Here is a 14297-nt window from a genome sequence, read left to right on the forward strand (position 1 = left end):
ATAGAAGTAAATCAGAAATAAAGATGTCAAGGAAATTCTCAAATATATGGATATTAAGCAACACACATCAAAGTAAATCATTTGCCAAAGAGATATTTAGGTGTATTAGTCCATTCTCATGCTGCTAATAAAGATGTACCCAAGACTGGATAATTTATTAAATTGAATTGACTCACAGTTCAGCATGGCTGGGGAGGTCTCAGGAAACTTACAGTCATGGTGGAAGGGAAAGCAAACATGTCCTTCTTCACATTACAGTAGCAAGGAGAAGTATCAAGCAGAAGGGGGACAAGCCCCTTATAAAACCATCAGATCTTGTGAGAACTCACTCACTATCACAAGAACAGCATGAGGGTAACTGCTCCATGATTAAATTTTCTCCTACCAGGACCCTCCTATGATACGTGGGGATTATGGGAACTACAATTCAAGATGAGATTTGGGTGAGGACACAGCCAAAACATATCATTAGAAAATCAAATATTTAGGAAGTATTTCAAGTGAGTGGCAATGAAGACAACATATAAAAATTTGTCATACAACAAATTACTGCTAAATGTTTAAATGCTTGTATAAGAAAAGGAGAAAGGTTTGAAATGAATTCACCTTAAGAAATTTTGTTAAATGAGTAAATTAAAACCAAAATAAACAGAAAGAAGAAACAACAAAGATAAGTAGAAATCAATGAAATAGAAAAGAAGTAAAACTAGAGATTTAAAAAATCAAAGCTAACTCTTGAAAATTTTAAAGAATTAATATAATTTTATCTGAATTTGTCAAGGACTAAAAGAGTTGCACAATTATTAGTATCAATAATGATGTGCATCATTACAAATCCTGCAGACATTTAAATGATAAGGGACTATTATGAAAGATATTCTGACAATGAGTTTAATTATTTAAAGTAAAAGAACTGACTTTAATTTTAACTTTTAGGGGTACAAAGTGGATGTGCATATTTATGGGGTAAATATAATGTTTTTATCCAAGCATACAATACATGATAATCATATCAAGGTAGTTAGGATATCTGTTACCTCAAGCATTTATAATTTGGGGGGAGTTAGGAACATTCTAATTACATTCTTTTAGTTATTTTTTAACATACAATAAATCATTGTTGATTTATGTAGTCACCTTGTTGTGCTATCAAATAGTAGATGTTATTCATTCTATCTGACTATATTTTTGTACCCAATAGCTATCCCCACTTCTTCCTTGCACCCTCTAGCTACCTTTCCCAGCCTCTGGTAACCACCATTCTACTCTGTGTCTCCAGGAATTCAGTTGTTTTAATTTTTAGCCCCAACATATGAGTAAGAACCTGTAAACTGTGTCTTTTTGTGCTTGGATCATTTCACTTAACATAATGTCCTCCAGTTCCATTAATGTTGTTGTAAATGACAGGATCTCCTTTTTATGACTGAATAATACTCCACTGTGTATATGTACCGCACTTACCACACTTTTAAAATATTATTCATCTTTTGATGGGTACTTGAGTCGATTCCAAATCTTGGTTATAGGGAATAATGCTGCAATATACATGAGAGTGCAGCTATCTCTTCGATATACTGATTTTTTAATTTGGGGTACATACTGAGCAATGAGATTGCTGGATCATATGGTAGTTCTACTTTTAGTTTTCTGTGAAACCTCTATACTGTTCTTCATAGTGGCTATACTAATTTACATTACCATCCACAGTATGTAAGTGTTCCCCTTTCTCAGCATCCTTGCCAGCATTTGCTTGTCTTTTGGATAAAAGCCATTTTAACTGGAGCAAGGTTAATTATGTTGAACATTTTTTTATATACCTGTTGGCCATTTGTATGTCTTCTTTTGAGAAACGTCTATTCAGATCTTTTGCTCACTTTTAAATTGAATTATTGTTTTCCTTTTGAGTTGTTTGTTGTCCTTATATATATTGTGACTATTAATCCCTTGTCAAATGGGTAGTTTTCATATATTTTCTCCCATTATGTGGGTTGCCTCTTCACTTTCTTGACCATTTCCTTTGCCATGTTGAAGCTTTTTAACTTCATGTGATCCCATTTATCCATTTTCGTTTTGGTTGCTCATGCTGTTGAGAGATTATTCAAGAAATCTTTTTCCAGGCAAATGTCCTGGAGAGCTTCCCCAATTCTTTAAGTAGTTTCAGAGTTTCTGGTCTTAGATTTAACAGTTTAATCCATTTTGATTTGATTTGATTTTTGTATATGGTGAGAGATAGGAGTCTAGTTATATTCTTCTGCATACAGATATTCAATTTTCCCTGCACCATTTTTTGGTTAGACTGTCCTTTCTCCAATGTATGTTCTTGGCATCATTGTTGAAAATAAATTCACTGTAGATGTATGAATTTATTTATGGTTTATTATATTCCATTGATCTATGTGTCTATTTTTATGCACATACCATGATATTTGGGTTACTATAGCTTTGTAGTACAATCTGAAGTCAGGTAATGTGATTTCTTCAGTTTTGTTCCTTTTGCTCAGGATGGCTTTGGCTATTTTGGTCTTTGATTTTATACAAATTTTGGTGTTTCTTTATTTTTATGAAGAATGTCATTGGTATTTTGATAGGGATTGCGTTGAATCTGTAGAATGCTTTGAGTAGTATGATTATTTTAATAATATTGATTCTTCCAATCAATGAACATGCGTTATTTTCCATTTTTGTGTCCTCTTCAATTTTTTTCATCAATGTTTTATAATTTTCATTATAGAGATCTTTCATTTCTTTGGTTAAGTTTATTTCTCGGTATTATATTTTATACTTGTAGCTATTGTAAATGGAATAACTTTCTTGATCTCATTTTCAGGTTGTTTAATGTTGGCATATATGAATGCTACTGATTTTATTTGCTTATTTTGTATCTTAAACTTTACTGAATTTGTTTATCAGTTTTAACAATTTTTGGTAGAGTTTTTAGGTTTTTCTAAGATCATATTTACAAACAATAATAATTTGACTTTTGTTTTGATTTTAATGCCCTTTTGTTTATTTCTCTTTTGTAATTGCTCTAGCTAGGATTTCCTGTAGTATGTTGAATAACAGTAATGAAAGTAGGCATCCTTGTCTTGTTTCAGTTGTTAGAGGAAGGGCATTCAATTTCTCTTCATTCACTATGATACTAGCTGTCATTCTGTTGTATATGGCTTTTATTGTGTTGAGGTAGCTTCCTTCTATACTCAGCTTTTGTGTGTGTGTGTGTTGTTTGTTTTTTTCTGTGTTTTGTTTTTATTTTTTGAGACTCTGTCGCCCAGGCTGGAGTGCAGTGGAGCAATCTTGGCTCACTGCAAGCTCTGCCTCCTGGGTTCACACCATTCTCCTGCCTCAGCCTCCCAAGTAGCTGGGACTACAGGAGCCCACCACCACACCCGACTAATTTTTTGTATTTTTAGTAGAGATGGCGTTTCACTGTGTTAGCCAGGATGGTCTCGATCTCCTGACCTCATGATCCACCCGCCTCAGCCTCCCAAAGTGCTGGGATTACAGGCATGAGTCACTGCACCCGGCTTTTTGTGTGTTTTTTTAATCATGAAGAGATGTTGAATTTTTTCAAATGCTGTTTCAGCATTAACTGAAATGATCATATAATTTTGTCCTTCATCCTGTTGATATGATGTATCATATAGGTTATTTTGTATATGTTGAAGCAAGGAACTAATTTGTTGAGAGACACATATCTACAAAACTGACACAAGGAGAAAAGAGAAAATTTAAATAGCCCTACAACTGTCAAAGAAATTGAGTTCATAATTTGTAATGTTTGCAGAAAGAAACCATCACATTTAGATAGCTATACTGGGGAATTTAAACATGTAAGGAGGAAATAATCTCATTTTTCCAGAAACACTTCCAGAAAATAATAAAACTGACAAGACATTACCAGAATGTCTATGATCATATGTTACCATAAACACAGATGAACAGAATATTAGAAAATGAAATCAGTAATATGTAAAAATTATAATAAAACATGACCAAGTAGAGTTTATTCCAAGATTGTAAGATAGTTTCAACATCCAAAAATCAATTAGTCAAACTGTTGCTATTTGCTGATGATATAATTGCATACCTAGAAAACCCTAAAGACTCCTCCAAAAAGCTCATGGAAGTGATAAATAAATTCAGCAAAGTTTCAGGATACAATATTAATGCACACAAATTAGCAGACTGCTATACACCAATAGTGACAAAGCTGAGAATCAAACCAGGAACTCAACCTCTTCTACAGTAGCTACAATACAATACAATACAATACAATACAATACAATACAATACAATACAATACAATACAACACAACAATAATACAGTACTTAGGAATATACCTAACCAATGAGGCAAAAGAACTCTACAAGGAAAACTACAAAGAAATCACAGATGACACAAACAAATGGAAACACATCCCATACTAATGGATGAGTAGAATCAATATTGTGAAAATGACCATACTGTCAAAAGCAATATACACATTCAGTAAAATTCCCATCAAAATACCACCACCATTCTTCACAGAATTATAAAAAACAATCCTAAAATTTATATGGAACCAAAAAAGAGTTCACATAGCCAAAGCAAGACTACACAAAAAGAACAAATCTGAAGGCATGACATTACCTGACTTCAAATTATACTATAAGGCTATAGTCACCAGAACAGCATGGTACTGTTATAAAAATAGGCACATAGACCAATGGAACAGAATAGAGAACTCAATAATATAGTCAATTACTTACAGCCAACTGATTTTCAACAAAGCATACAATAACATATAGTGGAGAAAGGACACCCTATTCAAATGGTGCTTAAGTAATTGGCAAGCCACATGTAGAAGAATGAAACTAGATCCTCATCTCTCACCTTATACAAAAATCAACTCAAGATGTATCAAGGACATACATCTAAGACCTGAAACCATAAAAATTCTAGAAGATAACATTAGAAAAGCCTTTCTAAACATTGGCTTAGGCTAAGACTTCATGACCAAGAACTCAAAAGCAAATGCAACAAAAGCAAAGATCAATAGATGGGACTTAATTAAACTAAGAAGCTTCTGCACAGCAAAAGAAACAATCAGCAAAGTAAACAGACAACCCACAGAGTGAGAGAAAATCTTTGCAATCTATATATCTGACAAAGGACTAATATCCTAAATCTACAAGAAACTGAAGCAAATCAGCAAGCAAAAACAAACAATCTCATCAAAAAGTGGGCAAAGGACATGAAGACAATTCTCAAATAAAATAAATAAATGGCCAAGGAACATCCAGAAAAATGCTCAACATCACTAATTATCAGGGGAATGCAAATAAAAAACACAATGTGATACCACCTTACTCCTATAAGTATGACCATAATCAAAAAATGAAAAAATAATAGATGTTGGTGGGGGTGTGGTGAAAAGGGAATACTTTTACATTGCTGTTGGGAATGTAAACTAGTACAACCATTATAGAAAACAGTGTGGAGGTACCTTAAATAACTAAAAGTAGAACTACCATTTGATCCAGCAATCCCACTACTGGGTACCTACCCAGAGGAAAAGAAGTCATTATACAAAAAAGATACTTGCACATGCATGTTTATAGCAGCACAGTTCACAACTACAAAAATATGGAACCAGCCCAAATGTCCATCAATCAATCAATGAATAACAAAATTGTGTGTGTGTGTATATATATATATGTATATGTATATATGAAGCATGGTACTGGTATAAAAATAGGCACATAGACCAATGTGCCTATATATACCATGGAATACTACTCAACCATAAAAAGGAAGAAAATAATGGCATTCTCAGCTGCCTGGAGGGAATTGGAGATCATTATTCTAAGTGAAATAACTTAGGAATGGAAAACCAAACATCCTATGTTCTCACTCATAAGTGAGAGATAAGCTGTGAGTACGCAAAGGCATAAGAATGATATAATGGACTTTGGTGGCTCGGGGGAAATGGTGGGAGGGGTGTGAGGGATAAAAGACTACAAATTGGGTACAGTGTATACTGCTCGGGTGATGGGTGCACCAACATCTCAGAAATCACCACTAAAGAGCTTATTCATGTAACTAAACACCACCTGTTCCCCAAAGTAAAAAATTTTTTAAAAACCCAAAAACTTATTTATGTAACTAAACACCACCTGTTCCCCTATGGGAAAATTTTTAAAAAATTAATTAGTATAGTATACCAAACTAACAGAAAAAAGGAGAAAAATCTTATGATCGTATTGATAGATGCAAGAATATTTGACAAAGTTTGAAGCATGCATTCATGATAGCAATCAGTCAGCAAACTAGAAACAAGGCATTTGCTCGATCTGACAAATGACCTCTTCACTGAACTTTTAGCCAACATAATTCTTAATGGTCAAACTTTTAACCACTTTCTCATATGTTTTACAAGTAGGCAAACACATCTAATCTCACCAGTTCTATTCAAAATTGTACTTCAAATCCTCGCCAGTGAAGGGCAAGAAAATTGCCTCAAATGTATATGAATTAGGAAGGGAAAAGTAATATACTGTCTTCATTCTCAGCTGATATAATTTTCTATGTAGAAATTCTATGTAGGAATTTATAAATAAGCCATAAAAATGAGTAAATTTTAGCAAATCACAAGATTTAAAAATATGCTCTATTTCTATTTATTACTAGTGAATAATTGGAAAGTAAAATTTAAAGTAATACAATTATGAAAACAAAATACTTACAAATAAATATAGTGACAGATATGCAAGACTTCTAAACTGAAAACTACATGACAACCATGAGCAAATATATTACAAAAATGGACTGGAGGACTCCATGGTGTTAAGATGTCATTATCCCCAGAATGTTCTATAAATTCAACCTCAATCAAAATCTTAGCAAGCTTTTTGGTAGAAATTGACAAGGTAATTTTAAGAATTATATGGGAGTGCAAAAAACCTAAAATAACTGAGACAATTTTGGAAAAAAAGCAACATTTTATGACTTACATTGTCCAGTTTCCAGAATTACTATGAAACTATAGTAATCTAAAAAGTGTAGTGCTGGCATATGTGTAAAGAAAAAGACCAGTGAAAAACTACAAAGGCTAGAAATAGACCTTCCCAAACAGAGTGACTTGATTTACTACAGTGATGCCAAAGCAATTCAGTGGGCAAAGAAACACTGTTCACCAAATGTGACTGGAACAACTGGATAGCCACATGGAAGAAAACAGACATTGATGCCTACCTCACATTTTACACAAAAATAAATTCAATTTGAATCATATACATAAACATAAAAGCTAGAACCATTAAGCTTCTAGGAAAAGTCAGGAGAATATACTTGTGACCTTGGTGTAGACAAAGCATTTTGACAGGTTACAGAAAATAATATAAAAGAAAAAAAAATTAGATAAACTAAACTTCATGAAAATTAATAACTTCAATTCATCAAAACACATCATTAAGAAAATAAATAAAAACCCTACTGGCTGAGAGAATATATCTGCAGTATCTCTATCTGACAAAGGACTTATATTCAGAATATAAAGGACTCCTACAAACAACCCAACTTTAAAATACATAAAATACTTAAATTGTTCTCAAAGGAAAATATACAAATGGCCAATAAGCACATGAAAATGTGGTCAATATTGTAGTAATCAGGTGTATTAGTTCTCACACTGCAAATAAAGACATACCCAAGACTGTGTAAGTTATAAAAGAAAGAGGTTTAGTTGACTCACAGTTTCATATGGCTGGGGAGGCCTCATAATCATGGCAGAAGGTGCTGGAGGAGCAAAGTCATGTCTTACATAGCAGCAGGCAAAAAGAGCTTGTGCAGGGCAATTCCTCTTTATAAAACCATCAGATCTCATGGGACTTATTCACTATCCCAAGAACAGCATGGGAAAGACCCATCACCATGATTCAATTACTTACAACCAGGTGCCTTCCACAACACATGGGAATTATGGGAGCTACAATTCAAGATGAGATTTGGGTAGGGACACAGCCAAATCATATCATCAGGAAAATTAAAATTAAAACTGCAATGATATACCTCTGTACTTCATCTGGAATTATTACATTAAAAACACTGAGGAACCTTAATGTTTTTAAGGATGTGAAGGAACTGGAACTCAAACATTGTTGGTGGAACAATGGTAGTACAACCATCTTGAAAATAGTTTGAAAGCTTCTTCCAAGCTTAAATACCCACCTAATCTATGTTCCATCAGTTTTACTACTAGATATCTAGCTGAGAGAAATGAAAACTTAATAAAAAAGGCTTGTACCAAAATGTTTATAGCAGCTTTAAAATAACCAAGAAATGAAAACAATGTGGTGTCCATCAAAAGGAGAATGAATCAGACAACTGTGGCATATTCATACAATTCAGCAAGAAAACTGAATAACCTACTGATACAATAACTTAACTGAATCTCAAAATATGCTATATGATAGAAGATAGACACAAAGGTGTACTTACTGCATAACTTTACTTATGAGGCATTTTAGAATAGGCAAAACTGATCTGTTGTCGTAGAAGTAAGAAGTGGGGTACCCTCTGGAGGAAGATAATTTTCTTTGAAGTGGCATGAGAGAATTTGTTTGGGTAATGAAGTTATTTTTAAATCTGAATACAGTTGTGGGTTACACAGTTTAGGCATTTGTCAAAACTCATGGAACCATTCAGCCAAGGCCTGTGCATTTTGCTGTATGAAAATTATATCTCAACTTTTTTAAAGAAAGAAATTATAATATAGCATTTATGAATTAAAATAATACCGTTATATAAAAAATATTTTATTGGATTGGTCAAGATTCATGATTGCAAACAACAGAAAGACTCTTGCTAGGGTACTATTTAAGGATATTTAGTAGTGTGTGAAATATTCAGAAAGGTCAGGGAATTAGGCTTGCATACCCCCAAGTCAGGAACAAAACAAAAGGAGTATCACCCAACCACACCATGAGACAGTTCTAGGAGAAGTTCTATCTTTGCTGCCATCTGCTACTAGGCACTTAGTATGCCAGGTAGAACCTGCATCAATGCTACTTCAGAGAACCAGATGTCTTTACTACTGTAGTTGCGAGAAGATATCATTTCCTTATGTGAGGCTGCCATCTCATGTTGCTCACTTTGCTCTTCAAGGTTTGTAGAGTAGAATCATGTGACTGGAACATGTGGAACCCTCACTGTAAAAGAACTGGGAAATATATGTTCTGGTTTCCAAAGAATGGGTAGTGATATGGTTTGGCTCTGTGTCTTCACCCAGATCTCCTGTTGAATTGTAATTCCCAATATTGGAGGTGGGGTCTGGTGGGATATGACTGAACCATGAGGGTGGTTTCTAATGGTTTAGCACTATCCCTCTAGTGCTGTCTCTTGATAGAGTTCTAACGAAACCTGGTTGTTTGATCAATGTGTTGTGCCTCCCCCTTTGCTCTGTCTTCCTCCTGCTCCTTCCATGCAGACGTACTTACTTCCCCTTTGCCTTCCTCCATGATTGTAAGTTTCCTGATGCCTCCCCAGAAGCAGAAGCCTGTACAGCCTGCAGAACCATGAGCGGATTAAACCTTTTTTCTCTATAAATTACTTAGTCTCAGGTATGTCTTTATAGAAGTGTGAGAATGAACTAATACAGGCAGATAAGGTACAATATGGTACAATCCTAAATGGAGATAGGAGTGAGTGGTGAGTTAATCTAATTTATCTACCATAGTTCAACCTTTTCAGTACGTTGACTAGATATATTCTTTTCCATATGCACAGTTTCGAACAAGTGTAGTACAATGTACTCCACTAAACAGATTGAAAAATCCTTTACAGAAATAAAATTGTACTCACTGTATGTTGTCCAAAGGTAAGATGCAATGTCTTGTCAGTTATGACATTCAACGCTGGCTGGTGTTCTTTCTTACCTTAACTGAATCAAAGTCCTGCATTAACATTTGATAACTTATAGACTAAGTAATAAAATTAACCACCACCAGTATACTCCAAAAATATAGCACCAAGAAGAAATTCAGTACTGCAACTGGTCATGAGGACATTGGTGATTATAATGCCCTTCCTCGACCATGCATTTCATGTTTTATTTGTCTTTACAAACACCTTGGCTGGTTGGGTTTTTTTCACCTGGTGGAATGAATGAATCTTGCGGCTCTAAGGTATTAGAACCTTTGATGGACTCTCTATATGGTATTGCTTTATTATACATTAACATTTTACACTGGACTTGGGAACACTAAAAGATACTTAATATTATCCCTAATAGTCTAGAATATTCTTCCTAACTCTCATTATATAGGATCAATTTTTCACTCATAATTATGGTGAATAACTCTGTCCATCTAAAAACATAAGGATCTCAAAATGGCCATTGACAGTCCCAAATTTAATGTAATGAAATAATTATTCTCTTGGGTACTCAGACCTACAAATGAATAGAGCCTAGTTTCCTAGAGATCATATATATGCATACCCTTTTTACTTTTTTTGTAAGTAGGCCAAACTAAAATAAATGTAGCAGTGTAAGATGCCATGCCTATTTTCACCCCTTAGTTCTATGAGAGACACACTGCCATGTATTGGCTGCTAGTCTATTGCATCATTCTTCTTTTTTTATATATATACTTTAAGTTCTAGGGTACATGTGCACGACATGCAGGTTTGTTACATATGTATACATGTGCCATGTTGGTGTGCTGACCCAGTAACTCATCATTTACATTAGGTGTATCTCCTAATGCTATCCCTCTCCCCTCTCCTGACCGCAGGACAGACCCCAGTGTGTGATGTTCCCCATCATGTGTCCAAGTGTTCTCATTGTCCAATTTCCACCTATGAGTGAGAACATACGGTGTTTGGTTTTCTGTCCTTGCGACAGTTTGCTCAGAATGATGGTTTCCGATTTCATTCATGTACCTACAAAGGACATGAACTCATCCTTTTTATGGTTGCATAGTGTTCCATGGTATATATGTGCCACATTTTCTTAATCCAGTCTATCATTGATGGACATTTGGGTTGGTTCCAAGTCTTTGCTATTGTGAATAGTGCTGCAATAAACATATGTGTACATGTGTCTTTATAGCAGCATGATTTATAATCCTTTGGGTATATACCCTGTAATGGAATGGCTGGATCAAATGGTATTTCTAGTTCTAGATCTTTGAGGAATAGCCACACTGTCTTCCACAATGGTTGAACTAGTTTACAGTCTATTTCTCCACATCCTCTCCAGCACCTGTAGTTTCCTGACTTTTTAATGATCACCATTCTAACTGGTGTGAGATGGTATCTCATTGTGGTTTTGATTTGCATTTATCTGATGGCCAGGGATGATGAGCATTTTTTCATGTGTCTGTTGGCTGTATAAATGTCTTCTTTTGAGAAGTGTCTATTCATATACTTCACTCACTTTTTGATGGGGTTGTTTGATTTTTTCTTGTAAATGTGTTTATGTTCTTTGTAGATTCTGGATATTATCCCTTTGTCAAATGGATAGATTGCAAAAATTTTCTCCCATTCTGTCGGTTGCCTGTTCACTCTGATGGTAGTTTCTTTTGCAGTGCAGAAGCTCTTTTGTTTAATTAGATCCCATTTTTCAATTTTGGCTTTTGTTGCCCTTGCTTTTGGTGTCTTAGACATGAAGTCCTAGCCCATGCCTATGTCCTGAATTACCATTGCCTAGGTTTTCTTCTAGGGTTTTTATGGCTTTAGGTCTGACATTTAAGTCTTTAATCCATCTTGAATTAATCTTTGTATAAGGTGTAAGGAAAGGATCCAGTTCCAGCTTTCTACATATGACTAGCCAGTTTTCCCAGTACCATTTATTAAATAGGGAATCCTTTCCCCATTTCTCGTTTTTGTCAGGTTTGTCAAAGATCAGATGGTTGTAGATGTGTAGTATTATTTCTGAGGACTCTGTTCTGTTCCATTGGTCTATATCTCTGTTTTGATACCATTTCCATGCTGTTTTGGTTACTGTAGCCTTGTAGTATAGTTTGAAGTCAGGTAGCATGATGCCTCCAGCTTTGTTCTTTTGGCTTAGGATTGACTTGGCAATGCGGGCTCTTTTTTGGTTCTATATGAACTTTAAAGTAGTTTTTTCCAATTCTGTGAAGAAAATCACTGGTAGTTTGGTGGGGATGGCATTGAATCTATGAATTCCCTTGGGCAGTATGGCCATTTTCATGATATTGATTCTTCCTATCCATGAACATGCAATGTTCTTCCATTTGTTTGTGTCCTCTTTTATTTCCTTGAGCAGTGGTTTGTAATTCTCCTTGAAGAGGTCCTTCATATCCCTTGTAAGTTGGATTCCTAGGTATTTTATTCTCTTTGTAGCAATTGTGAATGGGTGTTCACTTATGATTTGGCTCTCTGTTATTGGTGTATAGGAATGCTTATGATTTTTGCACATTGATTTTGTATCCTGAGAGTTTGCCAAAGTTGCTTATCAGCTTAAGGACATTTTGGGCTGAGATGATGGGGTTTTCTAAATATACAATCATGTCATCTGCCAACAGGGACAATTTGACTTTCTCTTTTCCTAATTGAGAGTTTTTAGCATGAAGCGCTGTTGAATTTTGTCAAAGGCCTTTGCTGCATCTGTTGAGAAAATCATTTGGCTTTTGTCTTTGGTTCTGTTTATATGATGGATTACATTTATTGATTTGCATATGTTGAACCAGCCTTGCATCCCAGGGATGAAGTCAACTTGATCATGGTGGATAAGCTTTTTGATGTGCTGCTGGATTTGGTTTGCCAGTATTTTATTGAGGATTTTTGCATCAATGTTCACCAGGGATATTGGTCTAAAATTCTTTTTTTGTTGTTACTCTGTCAGGCTTTGGTATCAGGATGATACTGGCCTCATAAAATGTGTTAGGGAGGATTCCCCCTTTTTCTGTTGATTGGAATAGTTTCAGAAAGAATGGTACCAACTCTTCTTTGTACCTCTGGTAGAATTCGGCTGTGAATCCACCTGGTCCTGGACATTTTTTGGTTGGTAGGCTATTAAATATTGCCTCAATTTCAGAGCCTGTTATTGGTCTATTCAGGGATTCAACTTCTTTCTGATTTAATCTTGGGACAGTGTATGTGTCCAGGAATTTATCCATTTCTTCTAGATTTTCTAGTGTATTTGCACAGAAGTGTTTATAGTATTCTCTGATGGTAGTTTCTGTCTCTGTGGGATTGGTGTTGATATCCCCTTTATCATTTTTTTATTGCATCTATTTGATTCTTCTCTCTTTTCTTTATTAGTCTTGCTAGCGGTCTATCAATTTTGTTGATCTTTTCAAAAAACCAGGTCCTGTATTCATTGATTTTTTGAAGCATTTTTTTGTGTCTCTATCTCCTTAAGTTCTACTCTGATCTTAGTTATTTCTTGCCTTCTGCTAGCTTTTGAATGTGTTTGCTCTTGCTTCTCTAGTTCTTTTAATTGTGATGTTAGCGTGTCTATTTTAGATCTTTCCTGCTATCTTTGTGACTTTATGTGTATTTCCTGAATTAAAATGTTGGCCTGCCTTGTGAAGTAGGGAAGTTCTCCTGGATAATATCCCGAAGAGTGTTTTCCAACTTGGTTTCATTCTCCCCGTCACTTTCAGATACACCAATCAGACGTAGATTTGGTCTTTTCACATAGTCCCATATTTGTTGGAGGCTTTGTTCATTTCTTTTTATTCTTTTTTCTCTAAACTTCTCTTCTCACTTCATTTCATTCATCTGATCTTCAATCACTGATACCCTGTCTTCCAGTTGATCAAATTGGCTACTGAAGCTTGTGCATGTGTCATGTAGTTCTCATGCCATGATTTTCAGCTCCATCAGGTCATTTAAGGTCTTCTCTATGCTGGTTATTCTAGTTAGCCATTTGTCTAATCTTTTTTCAAGGTTTTTAGCTTCTTTGTGATGGGTTCGAACATCCTCCATTAGCTCAGATAAGTTTGTTATTACCGATCGTCTGAAGCCTTCTTCTCTCAACTTGTCAAAGTCGTTCTCCATCCAGCTTTCTTCCCTTGCTGGGGAGGAGCTGTGTTTCTTTGGAGGAGAGGAGGCACTCTGATTTTTAGAATTTTCAGTTTTTCTACTCTGGTTTCTCCCTGTCTTTGTAGTTTTATCTACCTTTGGTCTTTGATGATAGTGATGTACAGATGGTGTTTTGGTGTGAATGCCCTTTCTGTTTGTTAGTTTTCCTTCTAACAGTCAGAACCCTCAGCTGCAGGTCTGTTGGAGTTTGCTGGAGGTCCACTCCAGATCCTGTTTGCCTGGGTATCACCAGCGGAGGCTGCAG

The sequence above is a fragment of the Chlorocebus sabaeus genome, chromosome 27, assembly GCF_047675955.1.
Source record: "Chlorocebus sabaeus isolate Y175 chromosome 27, mChlSab1.0.hap1, whole genome shotgun sequence".
NCBI lineage: Eukaryota > Metazoa > Chordata > Mammalia > Primates > Cercopithecidae > Chlorocebus > Chlorocebus sabaeus.